The following is a 21,051-nucleotide window of genomic DNA, read 5'->3' on the forward strand; positions in this document are numbered from 1 at the left end:
ACATATTTTTGTTAGTAGTCTTGTAGCAGAAAACATGTTTTAAATGTATTGCATGTTTATCGCATGAATAATTGTCCATACACCTTATACGACTTTTGACCTTGGTACAACTGTATAATAACTGTTGTTTAAATACAGCCGTTGATCATTTACGGTACTGTTTTTTTTATTTGATTTTGTTGATTATTTACGGTATTGTTGCACTTGAAAATACGAAGGTCCAGTTCGGATTACTGTCAATTAATTGATTTTTAAGTCACAATGTAGGTGTCCTTAGTTTAAACTATTCTGTGCAACCTGTTGTACGTGAAACCGGAGAAACCGAGAACGCAACTGGGTCATATATTTAAAACTGTGAACAATTCAAGGCCTTTCATTATTTAATTTTGTTATTGTTTTTTTGTTGTTTGTTTTTCTCTCTTTCATTGTTTTTTTTTCATTTTTTTTTTAAAGCGGGGAACACTTGACACTAGCTTGTCCAAAATGAGATCGCAGGCTCCTTTGTGAGAGAGAATGGTGAGTGTCTTTTAATACAACGCCCGCATGTAGTTGCCCCGTGTCATCCAAGCCGTTTGCCCTGGCCTCGTAAACTCGTCCGCTGCTGACAGTTGAGGCCACTTTGAACCCTGCATTTAAAACGATTCGGTGGTGTAGATTGTGGTTCAAAGTGCACGAACTGAGCTTACATTTTTATTTAGGCCAAAAAGTTGTTTGGATTGCTTTGTTGAGGTTCAAGTTGTGTGTGTGTGCGGGGGGGGGGGGGGGGTGATGTTTGTGTATGTGTGTGTGTATGTATGTCTGTCTGTCAGTGTATGTGTGTGTGTGCGGGAAGGGGGGACTGATTGATGTGTGTACGTGTTTGCATGCGTGCAAACGTGTGTGTGTGTGTGTGTATGTGTGCGTGCGTATGTGTGTGTGCGTGTGTATGTGTGTTTGTATGTGTATGTGTGCGTGCGTACGTGCGTGTATGTGTGCGTGTGTATGTGTGTGTGTGTTTGTGTGTGTGTGTGCGCGCGCGCGCGTGTGTGTGTGTGTGTGTGTGTGTGTGTATGTGTGTGTGTGCGCGCGCGCGCACGCTTTGTTGACTGAATCGTTTTTATGATACAATGTGGGAGGTCATTACAATAATCTAATGATTATTATCATCGCTGGGGTACCCACATTTTCACCCATCTTGCCATTCAAATCCTTTGCTCGGCTACACGGAGATAGATATATATTTCAGTTGCTAATATATATTACCTTACGGGCCAAGTGCAGATGTTTTTTTTATAGTCAATTTATCATCCGTTGAATGAAACCCTAGACAAATATGACTTATTTTGCGGTTTGCAAATCCAGTAAGCGGGTACCAATAGTATGGGGATAATGATAAGTATTATGCCGCAAGTAGTACTACAATGCTTGATGTTGATGGCCGTTTTAGTTTTGCTGCAACATATGCACTTCTAACCTTGCCACATAAAATACTATTTGCACTGTAAATCTTTTTGGACATTGTGCTTTATAGAATTAGGAATAATCAGCCTTTTCATAAAATATGTGTGCGCGCGTCACCGGTCTACAGAGCAGACATTTAAGTGATCGATATTAGATTACCTGGTAGAAATTAAAATGTGATATGTAGATCAGTCAGTCCTTTTGTTTTTCCATGCACAACCATTGCGTTTTCTTGGAAAACCTCGACCGCCATTTTGTTTTCAAGGCAAATTAAAATGATACAAACAACAAATGTTATGATGTAACAGCGTAACCTGTTCAGTCTCACGCCTTTTCGAAACAAATGTTATCTTTATGCATAGACTCCGAGCTGACATAATTAACCATTTTTCAACCAACATTTGTGGGCAAGGCAAAATCGGCGAGAATTTGGGCATGTGCACAGCCCGCCATATTGCTGGTAGGGCGCAGTTACCCCTTGGATGACTACGCATTGGAGTCGTAACACGGAATCAACAATGTTATGATGTGTTTACCTGGACGATTTTTGGGTTTTTTGTTGTTTTTTTGTTTGTTTTGTATTTGTATTTGCCAAGCACATCATTGTGGGGCTTTTAATCATTAACATGCATCCGTCTACAATGTATCATCATTCATCCTTCAACATGTATATTAAATATGTAAATGGCAAGTATACAAGACAGACGGACATATAACATACAGTTCGCCTACAAGTAAGGCCAGAGCATAACATAACATGCAGATTACAATACTGATAAAAAGAGAGAGAGAGAGAGAGAGAGAGAGAGAGAGAGAGAGAGAGAGAGAGAGAGAGAGAGAGAGAGAGAGAGAGAGAGAGAGAGAGGGGGGGGTAATGATGGTGGTGGTATCATTTATAATGTATACTCTTAAGTAATAATACAAATAATAGATTCTTTTTGAACTTCCACCCTACAATAGTCCCTGGACGATTTGTAATCATTCTTTAAAAACATGTTGACAGCGAAAAGCTGCACATAAGTTGATTATTCAAAATAAGCGAGATGTTCATGATGTGCTCGGTCCGCTCAATTTTTATCTGACCCTCGCCAGACTCTCAGCCGACTCAAAATGCCAGTTGAGCCCTGTTGAACTTTCTAGCAGATTTTGCAACGACTTTTCCTAAAGCGCTCTCAGATGAGAGGCTCTTTTTAAAAGACTCTATGTTCCCTCTTCCATTGGTTCGCTCTGTTATGTTTTTTCCGATCCTACACGGGATAGGTCGGTTGAAAATCGGCAAGCCACATAATTATACTGTACATGCACTCTGTGAAAACTTTCCAGCGAGTTCATACTGGCAAAAATTTGCTAAAAGAGTCGACCGAAAATCCGTGCAAAATCGCCCATGTTCACATTATTTTAAATCCTTGAAGACGAGGGCTAGCGATGTTACAAGGTATTAGCTACTTTTATCGCAGGAGCGAAAATGCGGAGAAAATCTTTCGCGGCTGTAAAACACCGGTGCGCTGGTGGAGAGATAATCTCGGTTTATGATGTTGAAACTTACCTGGCTTTACGAACACAAGAGTCAGAGGCTGGGTAGGGATTATCGGTAGCTGTACACTTCCCGTAAGGAGGAAAGTGTGTCACATTTGAACTGAGCTTTAGAGTACTTCGTAGAGAGACATTGTAGAGCTGAAGTGGCGTGACGACCCAACTCCGACATCAAAATGTTGAAGGTACTAAAAATCCCCTGCAGAGAACAAAATGTACACCAGTATGAAACTGAGCCGGGAAGTGAACTCTTCAGAGACTTTTTCTAAACTATTAAGGATCATGATGGCATTAATTGATCCCGAAGTCGACTTCGCGAAGACTTTGCCAAATATTCAGTGTCAAATATTCGTGCAGCAAGCTTCTTGGTTTAAACATAAGTTTATTTTAACAAGGGTTACAATCATGACATGTATACAAAGTTCACAGAAACAGCAACAAGCTAGAAGCTTATAGTGGTGTTCCTGCATGACAGTACAACATAAGGCGGTAACGGGTGAAAAATTTGTCTCAATAAACCAAATCTATTAATAACGTAATGAACGTTGCATAATGATTATAAAGAAAGACAGTAAAGGAAGGAAGGAGGGAAAGAAGATGAATAAAAGAAGAGGGATGGGTAGGAGATGTGCAGAAGTTAAAGTTGTTGTCCGGCTTGTAGAGCATTTATTCTGACTTGCCCAAAGCGGCCTGAACGTTCAATGAACGAGTGTACGGTGGAAAAAAATTTCCTGCCAGCTTCTTGAGGTAGACTTCGCAAAGTCGACTTCGCCCAATGAATTTGAGGCTTAAGGTTGACGTATACTGTTGACTCCATATATTGCTAATCAAATATCACAGACCTTTCTAAGAACTTGAGTTCTCTTACATCACTTGAAATTCTTCAGAATTTACATTGCATCAGATACGTTACAAAAGACTAATGGTTGACACGGGAGTCATTCCACAAATTAAATTCAACAAAAATGTCCTCTCCACAAAAGACACAGCCGTTGACGTTGTGCTGATTAAGTTTAGTATGTGTCCAAGTGGAAGGATCATATTATCACATGTGTACATATATATATTTGACTGTGCACATAATCATTTGCACTGGATTCACTCGTAAAGTATCTCTAAAACGTTCGAAAGTGAAAAAGAACACTTTTCACTTGATACTTTCAGATATTCCATCGTGCATTGTATCAATCCAAATATGCTACTGACTCTGACGAGTACAGTCCAGTCGACACACGATGAACATGCTCATCAGTTAACAAAACAAGTTGTATACATTTAGAACGCTTACGTCCCTTTGTTTCTCAGATGTTCATCAGTCGAGCAACAGCACGCTATCTGTGCATTGTCTTAGCGGAACGAAGGGGAAAAAAACACTGTAAGGCCTTTACACCAGTTGACCCCAAACTGCCTCATACACAAATTATTTTACAATAGAGAAGTGGGCCATCCGTCTAGCTCTGACGTCAGTTTTCGAACTGGGTAAAGCCGCTAGAATAATAAACAATGTGTTTTTGGTCGCCATAAAATTCTTCCTCGTAAAAAATATTAGTCTCGGGGGGGAGGGGGGGGGGGGGGGGGTTGAAAATGGGGCCTCGAGTCCGGGAAGCGATCCTTAGAGTGCATCAGTTTGGTTGGGTTTTGCTTACGGTAACACCGTTTGGAATCAAAAGTTTAAATTGATTTTGGACACACACCAAACACATCGAAAAATTAGTACTTTAGATAATGTGCAAGTTTTATCATTGGCAAAAAATTTGTAAAAATGTCATTTTTTGCATTCTATTACTCGTTCATTTCTTTTCACACGCGCGAGCAATGACTAACCACGTATCTGCTGAAACATCATCCAAGATGACCGTTTAGGAGATCAGCCGTGAAACAAAAGAAAACACATTATTTTAAGGACGTGATTGTCTGCGACTACTCTTGATCTCAAATAATTTAGCTAAAGCTTTTACTTTATTTCTTCTTGTTTGTTTCTTTCTACCATTGGATGACATAAACTCTTATTTCTAATGTCTCGGATTTCTGTTTGAAATTGCAAAGGGATTGAGTGCATTTTTTGGCATTTTTAGCGGCGCTCTCATTTGCATGTATATTCATAAGGGATCCCAATTGTTTTTCTTCTTTTCCTTATTTTTATTGCTTTATCCTTTCTGTTTTTCTTTGTCTTTGTTGATTTAAATATCTAGAATGATGCCATAGTTCTCAGGAAGTGTTATGACACAACCATTTGTCGAGGATAGCGTAGGCACCCGGTCTGCTCCCCGCCTAAAAAAGGCCAGTGCGTGGGTTTCATTTCGGAGTTTTCCTTCTCCTAGACGAGTTTCCTTCCATGGATGATGAGCCTCCTCTACCCTCGTTTTGAATTCAGAGTGGTCTTCTCTTAGGATAGCTGCCTGCCAGGGTTGACGAGCCTATCCTGCCCGGCTATTTGACCCATAGCTGGAGGTTGGTTCGTGGGCACCTGGGCGTTTCCACACACCGGTGGGCCCGCATGCCGCACGTCTAGGGGCCAACCTTCAGGAAGTGTTATGATATTATTGCCGTTAAAATTATCCATATTCCTACTGGTGTAGGTTCTGCAGTTTATTCTTGCTCTTGCTCCAGCTGCTCATGTTTTCAACAGCTGCAGCTCTACATTCTGGGACGTTTTGTTATTATCAGCTTCCTTAGTACAGACGAACCTGCACTTGCGACCACCTTTCGAAAGCGACCACCTGCCCACAACGAAAACTCCGAAGGATCCCAGACGAGGTTTTCTTCTTCATCATTTACCTTTCCATAGCGACCACACACGATATGGCTTGGGGCGAAACGGAAATGGGGCGAAACGGAAATGGGGCGAAACGGATGGCTGCCCTACAAAGACCACTTTTGGACGGTTCTTTGGGTTGTTCGTTAGAGACAGGTTCGACTGGGCTTACAAATTAATCGGCTGTGTAAACACTTACTTGGTATAATACCTATTTCATCTTGCTTGGATCCTTTACTTATTCGATCGCAGACATTGATTTGAAAACAAAATCAGTTTCGTTCTTCGTCTCAAATTCTTTTGAAAATGTATTTGGATATCTCTTTTACAGCTCTGTGAATCTAAAAGTGTGTATGCCTTCCTTCTTTCCCCGCTCTTTTCATGTGTTTCCCCTTTCTTTCTCCTTCTTTCTGTTTTTCTTTCTTTCTTCTCCCTTGCCGTTTTTTCGCCGCCGACAACAACACCAACACAGCACTCCCCTGCTTTGCAAGCGTTCATGTTACAACACATGTTAAGAGCCCTTGGAGTGTGAAGAAGTGGTGCAAGTCAGGGTATCGCTTGCCGCCCTAATTGAGGACATCTAACAATGACAACCACCAAGGGAGCAAAGCCCCGTGAACATCTCTGAACGCTGGGCTCTATCAATTAGTGCAGGGGCCTACTCCCAGCAGGGATGCGCTTTAACAATACAGCGCGCGCCGCTGGTGTGTGTTTGTTCGGTTAGTTTTGGGGGTCCTCTGCCACTGTTGTGGAGTGTAGTTTTTGTGTGGTGTGGTTTGTGTTATAATGTTGTTTCGGTTTGCTATATTTGTAATTGTCGCTGGATTATGGTTTCGAAATGGCTACAGAAAGCTTTGTTTGGTTGGAGACAAAAAAGTGTGGCTGAAAGACTGTCAAGTGGTGATTTCTTGTGTTGCTTTTGACAGTGTGTGGTACATGTACTCACGACTGCGCTTTCCTGCGGACAGTACTTATCATGATGATGATACAATCGACGTTTCTGCTGCTTGGAATCGTTCGTGGAATTGCAGTTTGTGATGTCAAAGGTGTGCGCACACATGTCCTTTTCGACGATTTTCAAATTGTATGTGTAACATTAGCTGAAAATGTTTGTTTTTTTCTCTCTCTCGGCGTAACGGTTTCAAGTGTAGGTCAGATTCAGTTCTGATGGATTGGTTTTTGCTGTTGTTTTTGATCATTTGACTTTGCCGTATTCTAGATTTTATTCTGACACTTTTTCACAGCAAGCCTTACAGTTACGTCTCATTTTAGTCAAACAGTGATACACACACACATACTCCAAAACAAACCTGTACCCTTTCAACCACCGTGTCACTGTGCATGAAAGGAGCACCCAGTGTCACCCACCCCTCCTCCCCCTTCCTCCACCGTCTCCTTCCCTGTCCCCTACCCCCCCCCCCCCCCCCTAAATCCTCCTACAAACGACACCTACGTGGCCGCGACTCCGCCTCCCTGCAGTGCGCCCAGGACTCATCAAAGCCACTCTCAATCGCTTGTGAAAACAGACACATCTACCTTGATTACCTCCCTTGCCGCCGCCGCCATGTTGAATAGGACCGCCGCAAATCGGCCGGATTGCAAATGGCGCGTAAAGGGAAATGTAATACGGCTGTACCCGCAGAGGCCCCGTCGTTTTGTGCTGGGTGCATGGGGGACTTATCACGTTGTCACAGGGTGATGGATTAGTGAGTGTAGAGGGAGAGAGGGAGGGCGAGTCACCAGACTTGCCGTGAAGCTCTATTTGAGATTATCCCGCCATGTTTTAAGACTGAGTTTGAAAATCAGAGGTGTTGGGGTCAGTGGGTGGGAGTTATCATCAGATTTCAGGAAGCCCCTCCATTTTAAAACAGACTTTGAGAAAGCTTTTTTATTTATTCATTTACTTGCTAAAACAATCAGTTACCTTAAACAACATAAATGACGATTTTTGAACACGTTAAGACTTCATTGTTAAGACTCTTCTTAACTTTCTCAGATACTTGGAGGTTTTAGATGGGGTTCCACAAACTAGGAACGACTCCAGTGCCACGCACTGGCTTGGTGGTGGTGGTGGTAGTGAGCAGGGCCCTGTGTGTGACTGCGGGGTGTGCGGGGGCGATACGGGTAGGTATAGGTACCTGGTTGTGTTGCCTGTTGGGTTTGGGGTGGATTTTAAAGGGTTTAATCTAGGGTGTAGCGATGTACTCCACAACCTTGCCTGAGTCTCCTCCTGTGTCCTTGCATGGCTTTGGTGGGGATGAATGGGGGTACCTAGACCTTGACGTAGTATCCTTTATTCCGTGAAAGTGACTCTGCTGTTCTTGGTGTAAATCACTGTTTGAGAAATCTGGCACTATGTCAAGTCATCCTCGTTTTTACATTTAGTCAAGTTTTGACTAAATGTTTTAACATAGAGGGGGAATCGAGACGAGGGTCGTGGTGTATGTGTGTGTGTGTGTGTGTGTGTGTGTGTGTGTGTGTGTGTGTGTGTGTGTGTGTGTGTGTGTGTGTGTGTGTGTGTGTGTGTAGAGCGATTCAGAGTAAACTACTGGACCGATCTTTATGAAATTTGACATGAGAGTTTCTGGGTATGATATCCCCAGATATTTTTTTTAAAATTTTTTCGATAAATGTCTTTTATGACGACATATCCGGCTTTTTGTAAAAGTTGAGGCGGCACTGTCACACCTTCATTTTTCAATCAAATTGATTGAAATTTTGGCCAAGCAATCTTCGACAAAGGCCGGACTTCGGTATTGCATTTCAGCATGGAGGCTTAAAAATTAATTGATGACTTTCGTCATTAAAAATCTGAAAATTGTAAATACAATTATTTTTTTATAAAACGATCCAAAATTACTTTTATTTTATTCTTCATCATGTTCTGATTCCCAAAACATATAAATATGTTATATTCGGATTAAAAACAAGCTCTGAAAATTAAAAATATACAAATTATGATTAAAATTAAATTTCCGAAATCGTTTTAAAAACAATTTCATCTTATTCCTTGTCGGTTCCTGATTCCAAAAAACATATAGATATGATATGTTTGGATTAAAACACGCTCAGAAAGTTAAAACGAAGAGAGGTACAGTAAAGCGTGCTATGCAGCACAGCGCAACCGCTACCGCGCTAAACAGGCTCGTCACTTTCACTGCCTTTTGCACTAGCAGCGGACTACAGTCATTGTGAAAAAATGCAGTGCGTTCAGTTTCATTCTGTGAGTTCCACAGCTTGACTAAATGTAGTAATTTCGCCTTACGCGACTTGTCTCTTCACTCTCTGAGTCTTCTTTTAAAAGAGGTCAGGTAATTCAGTGGTACAACGATTTATGTAGAACAATAAATTATTCAAACTTCTCTCATCCGTGTATATAATGTCAATGAGTTGAATTCTCTCTACCACAGCCCTGAAAGTCCAACAAATGGTGTACTCGCCTTTTGCTAGTGATTCTAAATGTTTAATAACCAGAGAGCAAACTTTACTAGCCAAACCAACAATTTGTTTCAGCAACTTTACTCGCATTTGGCGAGTAGATGAACATTTCTACTCGCCAGTAACATGTTTCTAAAATACCCGCCACTTTCAGGCCCGTACCATCCGGCCCCTTGGCAAAAGAATTTAATTTTTGAAAGAGATTACAATTTTTAGCAAGATCTTCAGTACCGACTGTAAAATAATCTGAGTTTTAAGGAACCTTCTACTTGTTACTGTTATACGCCTTATATATGAATGTTTGTAAAGAATTGATCAAGCACAACACATTGAACAAGATCGATGCTGTGCTTTGGGGTTTGCAAGAGATTATGATAACTTGGAACACCGATAGGGTCTATTTCATGCCACGAAGCTGTGTTTCCTTGTATCTCTGTTTCCAGCGGGTGTGATATATACGTTCGTGAAGGCCACTCGTCTTTGGTACTCCATTGTCAGGAATATGGGATGTAGATGTCTTCCTCCAGGTTCATAAAGGCAGGCGGACATATAGACAGAAAGACAGACAGGCAGACGAAGAGAGCAACGTGTCTGCCTGTCTTTCTCCGTATGTCTGTCTATATATCTGTCTGTCTCTCAGGCTTTCTTTCCCTCACTCTTTCGCTATATCTTTTTACTTTCCCTCCCCTCCCCCTCTCCCCCCTCTTCCCCTCCTCTCTCTCTCTCAGTCTCGCTCAGTATCTCTCTCCCTCTCTCTCTGTCTGTCTGTCTGTCTGTCTGTCTGTCTGTCTCTCTCTCTGTCTCTCTCTCTCTCTCTCTCTCTGCTCCCTTCCTCTCACTTTCTCTCTCTCTTTTTCTCTCTCTCTCTCTCCCTCTCTCTCCTTTCTCTCCCCCCCTCTCTCTCTCCCTATCTGTCTTTCTTTCTGGCTGACTGACTCTGTCTCTGCCTCTGCCCCACCCAACCGCACCCCCACACACACTCACACACACACACACACACACACACACACACACACACACACACACACACACACACTGATACACACACAAACATGATTATATACAGACACGCTTTCTCTATCACTCTCTCTCTCTCTCTCTCTCTCTCTCTCTCTCTCTCTCTCTCTCTCTCTCTCTCTCTCTCTCTCTCTCTCTCTCTCTCTTCCACTCATTCATTCACAGAATGTATCTCCAGTTTGACGGGCAGAAACCAGCACACACCAACTCTAGGGCTTGATCCCAAGACCCCATTAAACCAGTTCACGTGTAGCAAATCCCAGGTAAAACGCGGTCGTAAGTGGGGCGTATCCAGGCAAGAAATCCCCTCTGAATTCAGTCTACAGTCTCCCCCTACCCCATAAAACGCCACAGATATCCAGACGCCAAAAAGACCATTACACGGAGATATGATTGAGCAAACCTTTTAATACCTTTTTTCTTTTCTGTCTCTTCCGCTCTGGTCGTCTCATGTAGTATAACTGACTTGGTTTGAGGTGTACGCGTAGTTGTAGAATAAAGTTGTGAGACGGCTTTGGAACTTGTCGGTTTGTCACAAGGAAAAACGCCAAAAACGGAGTACGGCTGCCTATATGGCGAAGACAAGGGTGTCATTCACAACATCAATTAATAAAAGAAAAAGAAAAATAACGTAAAACCTATCTGTTATGTCACAAAAACTGCGGCAAATGCATTCTTATACGGCGTGGTAATTGCGTGCACACGTTTTCGATTATAGTATTCTTCTGGTCACCAGCATTGTGTTTGTTTGTTCACAAGGCTCCCCAAAATGTCATCAGCATTGTTTTTGTGTGTTCACAAGGCTCCCCAAAATGTCACCAGCATTGTGTTTGTTTGTTCGCAAGGCTCCTCAAAATGTCACCAGCATTGTGTTTGTTTGTTCACAAGGCCCCCCAAAATGTCATCAGTATTGTTTTTGTTTGTTCGCAAGGCTCCTCAAAATGTCACCAGCATTGTGTTTGTTTGTTCGCAAGGCTTCCCAAAATGTCACCAGCATTGTGTTTGTTTGTTCGCAAGGCTCCCCAAAATGTCACCAGCATTGTGTTTGTTTGTTCGCAAGGCTTCCCAAAATGTCACCAGCATTGTGTTTGTTTGTTCACAAGGCTCCTCAAAATGTCACCAGCATTGTTTTTGTTTGTTCACAAGGCTCCCCAAAATGTCACCAGCATTGTGTTTGTTTGTTCACAAGGCTCCCCAAAATGTCATCAGCATTGTTTTTGTTTGTTCACAAGGCTCCTCAAAATGTCACCAGCATTGTGTTTGTTTGTTCACAAGACTCCCCAAAATGTCACCAGCATTGTGTTTGTTTGTTCACAAGGCTCCCCAAAATGTCATCAGCATTGTTTTTGTGTGTTCACAAGGCTCCCCAAAATGTCACCAGCATTGTGTTTGTTTGTTCGCAAGGCTCCTCAAAATGTCACCAGCATTGTGTTTGTTTGTTCGCAAGGCTTCCCAAAATGTCACCAGCATTGTGTTTGTTTGTTCGCAAGGCTCCCCAAAATGTCACCAGCATTGTGTTTGTTTGTTCGCAAGGCTTCCCAAAATGTCACCAGCATTGTGTTTGTTTGTTCACAAGGCTCCCCAAAATGTCATCAGAATTGTGTTTGTTTGTTCACAAGACTCCCCAAAATGTCACCAGCATTGTGTTTGTTTGTTCACAAGGCCCCCCAAAATGTCATCAGTATTGTTTTTGTTTGTTCACAAGGCTTCCCAAAATGTGCGCCCTGTACGCACTAGAAGTCAAAACACAAACTAACAATTCATTGAGAGGGTTCCCGCAACAGTAACGCACTACACCTGAAAAGAGCGGGTCACCCAGGACGCACTATTACACATCCATAATCATGCTGTTTTCCGTAAATATACTGCCAGATCTATAGGGACAAAAATTTACGGAATGAATATAACGGATATGACCATTGTGGGTTTTTTTTTCACGGGCTCAAAGAACTCAGAAAAGTCGACATTACATTGGAAATAGCGCTCCAAAGATCATGTGTCGGCGAGATCTAGGAATGTACCGTCCGAAAGCAAGAATATGAACCTCCTGGTCTTCGGTCCCTCTGGAGTTCCACTCAGGGGGTCTTAGACCCCTCCACATTAAAGTTAGGTGTCCTGGGACCGTCCAGGCTGAGCGTCTCTGGAGAGCCCTGTTGTTCTTGGTTGGGCGGGGATGTAGCTCAGTCGGTAGCGCGCTGGATTTGTATCCAGTTGGCCGCTGTCAGCGTGAGTTCGTCCCCACGTTCGGCGAGAGATTTATTTCTCAGAGTCAACTTTGTGTGCAGACTCTCCTCGGTGTCCAAACACCCCCGTGTGTACAAGACCAAGCACAAGACCAAGTGCGCACGAAAAAGATCCTGTAATCCATGTCAGAGTTCGGTGGGTTATAGAAACACGAAAATACCCAGCATGCTTCCTCCGAAAACGGCGTGTGGCTGCCTAAATGGCGGGGTAAAAAACGGTCATACATGTACAATTCCACTCGTGCAAAAAACACGAGTGTACGTGGGAGTTTCGGCCCACGAACGCAGAAGAAGAAGAAGAAGAAGTTCTTGGTTGGTCGAGGAGAAGGGAAGCTTCCTTCTACCACCATTACCACCACCACTCCCAGCCAATCCCCACCACCACCGCTCTGACTCACGACCAAAAGTTGAAATCCAACACACATGATATTTGTCCCACCATTTCCTCCTCCACTCATACTTTTCTTCAAATTATGTATACATATTTTGTGATTCTTTTAAGTTACTGAATAACAAGAAGTTGTCAACCATAATGTTGTTCAAAAGTGCAACGGAAACACATCTCGGCGTCTCTCTCTCCTCCCTCTCTCTTTTCTGTCTCTGTCTCACTCTCTGTTCTAAAGTTCTGTCTGGGCACCTGCCCCTCTCTCTCTCTCTCTCTCTCTCTCTCTCTCTCTCTCTCTCTCTCTCTCTCTCTCTCTCTCTCTCTCTCTCTCTCTCTCTCTCTCTCTCTGAACAAAGTAATTACGTTGCACAACAAGGTGAAGATAATAGGGTCGCACCCCTTCTGCTGGGAGCAGACTTAGAACAGCAACGTTAGTAAGTTTAAAATCATCAAAAGGCAATGACTCAAGTAACCAATCGCGCAAGCAAGTGCAGGAAACGGACCTAACTTTCAGCTAAATTAAATGGAACACAAGTCGCGTAAGGCGAAAATACAACATTTAGTCAAGCTGTCGAACTCACAGAATGAAACTGAACGCAATGCAATTTTTCAGCAAGACCGTATACGCGTAGCATCGTCAGTCCACCGCTCGTGGCAAAGGCAGTGAAATTGACAAGAAGAGCGGGGTAGTAGTTGCGCTGAGAAGGATAGCACGCTTTTCTGTACCTCTCTTCGTTTTAACTTTCTGAGCGTGTTTTTGAGTCACTTGAGAAAAAGTGACTCTATGTAATCGGTCAGTGTTAGTCTGTCCGGCCGGCCGTCCGGCCGGCCGTCCGTAGACACCACCTTAACGTTGGACTTTTCTCGGAAACTATCAAAGCGATCGGGCTCATATTTTGTTTAGTCGTGACCTCCAATGACCTCTACACTTTAACGATGGTTTCGTTGACCTTTGACCTTTTTCAAGGTCACAGGTCAGCGTCAAAGGAAAAATTAGACATTTTATATCTTTGACAAAGTTCATCGGATGTGATTGAAACTTTGTAGGATTATTCTTTACATCAAAGTATTTACATCTGTAGCCTTTTACGAACGTTATCAGAAAAACAAGGGAGATAACTAGCCTTTTCTGTTCGGCAACACACAACTTAACGTTGGGCTTTTCTCGGAAACTATAAAAGTGACCGGGCTCAAATTTTATGTGAACGTGACTCATTGTGTTGTGAATAGCAATTTCTTCCTGTCCATCTGATGCCTCATATAATATTCAGAACTGCGAAAGTGACTCGATCGAGCGTTTGCTCTTCTTGTTAATCCAAACATATCATATCTATATGTTTTTGGAATCAGGAACCGACAAGGAATAAGATGAAAGTGTTTTTAAATTGATTTCGGAAATTTAATTTTGATCATAATTTTTATATTTTTAATTTTCAGAGCTTGTTTTTAATCCAAATTTAACATATTTATATGTTTTTGGAATCAGAAAATGATGAAAAATAAGATGAACGTAAATTTGGATCGTTTTATAAAAAAATTGTTTGTTTTTTTACAATTTTCAGATTTTTAATGACCAAAGTCATAAATTAATTTTTAAGCCACCAAGCTGAAATGCAATCCCAAAGTCCGGCCTTCGTCGAAGATTGCTTGGCCAAAATTTCAATCAATTTGATTGAAAAATGAGGGTGTGACAGTGCCGCCTCAACTTTTACAAAAAGCCGGATATGACGTCATCAACGGTATAATTATATCGAAAAAAAATATCCGGGGATATAATTCCCAGGAACTCTCATGTCACATTTCATAAAGATCGGTCCAGTAGTTTGGTCTGAATCGCTCTGCACACACACTCGCACAGACACACACACACACACACATACACCACGACCCTCGTCTCGATTCCCCCTCTATGTTAAAACATTTAGTCAAAACTTGACTAAATGTAAAAACCACTAACAAGAAGAAAGGATTGCCTTATACATGTTTACATACATGCTGATGGAATACATGAGTGGCTGTTTCGACAAGTTAATTGTTTTCGTTGGTTTGTTTGGTTATATTCAAAAGTGCAGCTAAAAGCCATTTCAGCGGCTGGCTCTTCTGTTTCCCTTTCAACAAAGTATTAACGTTGCACAACAGTGGGAGGATTAAGGGGCTTTCCCTCCGCTTTGACTATACTATAAACAGCAATGTTTGTGAGTTAGAGACCATCGAAGCGGGCTAAATATGGCCATAATTTCTGCATCTTTTGACGCTCGCAAGCCGGTGTGAAATTGTATGTGAAACTATTAAAAACGTTGTCAGACTGGGTTAAGGAGAAAGAAAACATTCCTTAGGTTTGGTCTGGATTCGAGACTGTCCGTTATTTGCAGGTTTTTTCAAACAAAAATAAGTCGCGTAAGGCGAAATTACTACATTTAGTCAAGCTGTGGAACTCACAGACTGAAACTGAACGCACTGCATTTTTTCACAATGACCGTAGTCCGCCGCTTGTGCAAAACGGAGTGAAACTGACGAGCCTGTTCAGCGGTTACAGTGGTTTCGCTGTGCTGCATAGCACGCTTTTCTGTACCTCTCTTCGTTTTAACTTTCTGAGCGTGTTTTTAATCCAAACATATCATATCTATATGTTTTTGGAATCAGAAACCGACAAGGAATAAGATGAAATTATTTTTAAATCGATTTCGGAAATTTAATTTTGATCATAATTTTTATATTTTTAATTTTCAGAGCTTGTTTTTAATCCAAATATAACATATTTATATGTTTTTGGAATCGGGAAATGATGTAGAATAAGATGAACGTAAATTTGGATCGTTTTATATAAAACAAAATTACAATTTTCAGAGTTTTAATTACCAAAGTCATTAACTAATTTTTAAGCCACCAAGCTGAAATGCAATACCGAAATCCGGCCTTCGTCGAAGATTGCTTTAAAACATTTTCAATCAATTTGATTGAAAAATGAAGGTGTGACAGTGCCGCCTCAACCTTTACAAAAAGCCGGATATGACGTCATCAAAGGTATTTATCGAAAAAATGAAAAAAATGTCCGGGGATATCATTCCCAGGAACTCTCATGTCAAATTTCATAAAGATCGGTCCAGTAGTTTGGTCTGAATCGCTCTACACACACGCACGCACAGACACACACACACACACACACACACACACACACACACACACACACACACACACACACACACACACACACACACACACACCACGACCCTCGTCTTGATTCCCCCTCTATGTTAAAACATTTAGTCAAAACTTGACTAAATGTAAAAAGTGTGTGTTTCAACTTCTTGGTCCATAACGGTTTGTTTTAATATAATGAAGAGCCTATACGTTCAATTAACTATTTCTGCTTAAGCCAGTGCACGCGCGTGTGTATGTGTGTGTGTGTGTGTGTGTGTGTGTGTGTGTGCGTGTGTGCGTGTGTGTGTGTGTGTGTGTGTGTGTGTGTGTGTGTGTGTGTGTGTGTGTGAATATTATATGGTGGTCATATGTTTTTTTCTGATTATGAGTTGGGTGTTTTTTCAGACAAAGATGGAGATATTCAATTAATTGAAATGCTAAATGTGACGGTGACTGATGAGGACGGGGAAACATTACGACGGTGAATACAAGCAAGAATGCAATGGTTGTACCTGTACTTGCACCCGTCGTTTCTTTCATTTATTTTACCAAGGGACAGCAGAATGAAAAGGAACAAGAGACTGGATGCAGGTGAGAAAAACAAGATACCAATGACATACAGTAATCAATGTGAGTATATTTCCATTGTTATATTGTTCTCGGACAAGACACATTTTGGGTTTTAACCTTTTTCATTTCATGTTCCACTCGAGGACAATTCCCATTTTCGAATTTTGCACAAACCAGTCGTACATATTCAAAAAAGAGAGAACAAGAAAGGAAAACAAAACCCCCAAAATTAGAGTCGTTAGGAACTGCCTAAGCCTGCAACTAAGATTGTAAACACTGTATAGCCTGGAGTCTAGCTCCCCAGTTTTTAAACACTCGAAGTCTAACTATAAACACTCATCGCCCACATACAGAATAACAGCCTAGAAGGGGCTTCAGGTCCAGTCACCGTGATCCCTCGTGTGACATCACATTGTTGCATTTCTGCACGTGCTACGGGTGTACAAACTTGTACCAGTGTCCACTCGCCTACCGTCACTACTAACACATACACGTGTACACAAAACAAGCAACCAATGGCTCAAGCAACCAAGCGCACAAAAGAGGGCACAACAAAGGGAACTTACTCTGAGCAAAGTTTGCTCTTCGGGGTGACGCGTACCGAAGGGTCTCTCGGTGCAGTCTCGGGGAAAATCCCCAGCACTATTTGTCTCCGTGTAGTCTCGGTAATCCTCGCTATGTTTGGCATGAGGGCGAGAGAGTCCGTGACTGTGAGCTAAGAATAGAACTCCTGGACGTAAGTGGTGGTGCTTGGGAGATGGACGTGCGTAGTGGTACCCGGTTAAAGGCACATGCCTTCCCGTGAAAACTGTTCTGCTCGAGTCAGTCATTTTCTCCGAGATGGCCAGGCTTTTTTACGAGACAAGACCATCTCTTCACTTACACACACACACACACACACACACACACACAACACACACACATACACACACACACACACACACATACACACACACACACACACACACATACACACACACACACACACACACACACACACACACACACACACACACACACAAAACACCTGTAACGATCCAAACTTTAACCTAAAGTACCTCTCGTATGAAGGCGTGAGATCCTGAAAGTGTCAAAGCAATGCACGGTATCATTGCAAAAACATAGCGCTTTCTGTCATGATACCCTTTAAAATTGACGCAAAAACCTCCCGTTTTCGACCTCTCCTGTGATCGACACCTGCCCCAATAGAAATGGCATAACACAAGAAATACGCCAAATACCTAAGAAAACAAGCTGTTCTAGACAGATAATTGATTTAAACTTCTCATCCTATGTCAAAGTTCCCACGTTGTGCCTATTCTGAATCGTCGTCGAGTTTTTATTTGGTATAACACGTTTTCGTCAGGTCGATTTAAGGGGTAACCCTGCTTGAGCGCCAATAACGTGACCTTATGTTAATCCGGTTAGTGTGCCAGGTAGCCAAGTTATGTGCCTTACGTGGCACACAATGTTTGAATGAAATACCTTATGACAAATTAATGGGTTCCAATACTTCCCCTAATTACTTGTAGATTCATCTCTGTGAAATGCTTCTTCATAATCAAGTGAGTACTTTTGACCCTTGAAAGAAATGAAATTGCTATGGCATTTTAAAAAACAAGTCGCGTAAGGCGAAATTACTACATTTAGTCAAGCTGTGGAACTCACAGAATGAAACTGAACGTAGTCCGCCGCTAGTGCAAAAGGCAGCGAAAGTGACGAGCCTGTTTGGCGCGGTAGCGATTGCGCTGTGCTTTACTGTACCTCTCTTCGTTTTAACTTTCTGAGCGTGTTTTTAATCCAAACATATCATATCTATATGTTTTTGGAATCAGGAACCGACAAGGAATAAGATGAAATAGTTTTTAAAACGATTTCGAAAATTTAATTTTGATCATAATTTTTATATTTTTAATTTTCAGAGCTTGTTTTTAATCCAAATATAACATATGTATATGTTTTTGGAATCAGAAAATGACGAAAAATAAAATGAAATTATTTTTGGATCGTTTAATAAAAAAAATAATTTTAATTAGAAGTTTCCGATTTTTAATGACCAAACTCACTCGTTAGTTTTTAAGCCACCAAACTGAAATGCAATACCAAACCCCGGCCTTCTTCGAAAATTGCTTTGCCAAAATTTCAATCAATTTAATTGAAAAATGAGGATGTGACAGTGCCGCCTCAACTTTTACAAAAAGCCGGATATCACGTCATCAAAGGTATTTATCGAAAAAATGAAAAAAACGTCCGGGGATATCATACCCAGGAACTCTCATGTAAAAGTTCATAAACATCGGCCCAGTAGTTTACTCTGAATCGCTCTACACACACACACTGACACACTCACACACACACACACACACACATACACCACGACCCTCGTCTCGATTCCCCCCTCTATGTTAAAATATTTGGTCAAAACTTGACTAAATGTAAAAATGAGCTAATGAATGCAGTAGTAAACGCACACAAGTTGCAATCATTCTTTTGTTCAGTTGATAATGCAAGGTAAAGCAAGTCTCTGCCCTTGCACAGCCATGCATGAAGACGTCAAAAGTCACCTACACACACACACACACACACACACACACACACACACACACACACACTCACACACACACACACCCACACACACACACAGACAGACACACGCACACACACACACACACACACACACACACACACACTCACACACACTCAACCGACTGAGATCGTAATGCGAGGTAAAGCGAGTCTTTGCACTTGCACAGTGATGCATGTAGACGTCAAGACTCACCCACATGCAAATTGGCGCCTGGTCAGCCAAAGCCAGGGCAGAATGAACGGGGGTGGGATGAGATTTAACGGTCACTGAGCGGTTACGGTAAATCCCTTGCAGTCTGCTATCTGTATCCTCCATCGCTACTTTGGGAGGAAAAGGGGGATCAGTAGAAGATGACCCGTTGGTCGAGGAATCCGCAAACAACTTGCACTGTCACCTTAGCCACCCTATAGCTTGGTTTAAACAATGTTTTATTAAATCAAACATGGTACAACAATACAACGATAAACAATAGGGACACGAACTCAAGCGAACGCTTATATTACGCGCCCTACGTAGTTACAAATTAACAAAAATATGATGTCGGACAAACATTACTTATAAACTATGGAACTATCTAGGTAAACAGCATAGTTGAAGCAAACCAAAAAGAACAAGAGAAAGCTAGCAGGAGGAAGAGGGGGAGGGTGGAGGTGGGACGAAAGAATGGTAGGTACATATGAAAGATGAAGGTGGTTAGCGCATACAAAAAGAATATACATAGTACATTGTAAACTGTAATCCAGTGGCAAATAAGCAGTAGTTCGCTGAATATATAATTGAAAAATGTATATAGAATACATGGCATGGATATGCGTACTGAGTCAAATTAACAAAAACGACCAGATTTACAGACAAACGATTGGACACTTTCAAAAATAAGCTTGTTGGTGCGAAGAGAAAGGTTTTCGCTACCATTTAACAATATTTCAACATGTCTGTAATGTACAGGTAGTGCATTTATTGTAGATAGGCGAGCGTCTACGTACAGAGGGCAATGTATCAAGTAATGGTCAGCTGTTTCGTGCAGGTAGCCGCAAGCGCACTGCGGATTTTCCTGTAAGTGGCGTTTGCACAGGTCAGAGTTCAAGTTACTCATGTTTAGGCGCATTCTGCAGTGATGAATCTCTTCCAATCGTTTACCACAGTAGTAATAGGCAGGTACGTTATAATCAGGAATAGTTAGATAGTGTTTGAATTCGCTGATTGAGTTAGTTGTTTTGATGTTGTCTGGCAAGTTGTTCCAAAGGACAGTGGTAGATGGTATAAAAGATCGACAGTATAATTCAGTTTTGCAAGTGGGAACTCTTCTTTCTGATGGTCTTCTTCGGTGATAGGGGTTAACATCAGAAGTTAAAGGTGGCAAAAGTTGTGCTAAGTAATGAGGACATTTGCCAAATACCATCTTGTAATATAAAATTAGTTTGTGTCTGCTCCGTCTTTCTTTTAGGTTACAAAATCCGCTTTCTTTATACAGCTTTTCGTGGCTGGTGCCGCGTACACCACCGATTATAGTCCGAATGGCTTCCAAATGTAATTTTTCCAGTGCAGTTGACCAGTACTCGGTGCAGTTGTCCCATAGGATGTCTGCATAGTCAAAATGTGGAAGAACAAAGGATTTGTACATAGTTTCCAGACTTTTACGATTTAATCTGTATTTGTAATATCTTAAGCAATTAATTAAGAGGGTGACCTTTTTTACGATGCTTCTCACTTGGAAGTCCCATTTACAATTATTCTGCAAAATTACGCCAAGATGTTTATGTAGCTCCCTCCCCAACACCATCCACCTTCTCCTCAATCTACGTCCGCATGCGAGGAAGATCACGGCAAAGGTACTTGTGCCAAAAGTCATATTTTTAGGGGTATTTTTTATATTTAGTCAAGTTTTGACTAAATATTTTAACATAGAGGGGGAATCGAGACGAGAGTCGTGGTGTATGTG

The sequence above is a fragment of the Littorina saxatilis genome, linkage group LG3 (assembly GCF_037325665.1).
Source record: "Littorina saxatilis isolate snail1 linkage group LG3, US_GU_Lsax_2.0, whole genome shotgun sequence".
Lineage (NCBI taxonomy): Eukaryota > Metazoa > Mollusca > Gastropoda > Littorinimorpha > Littorinidae > Littorina > Littorina saxatilis.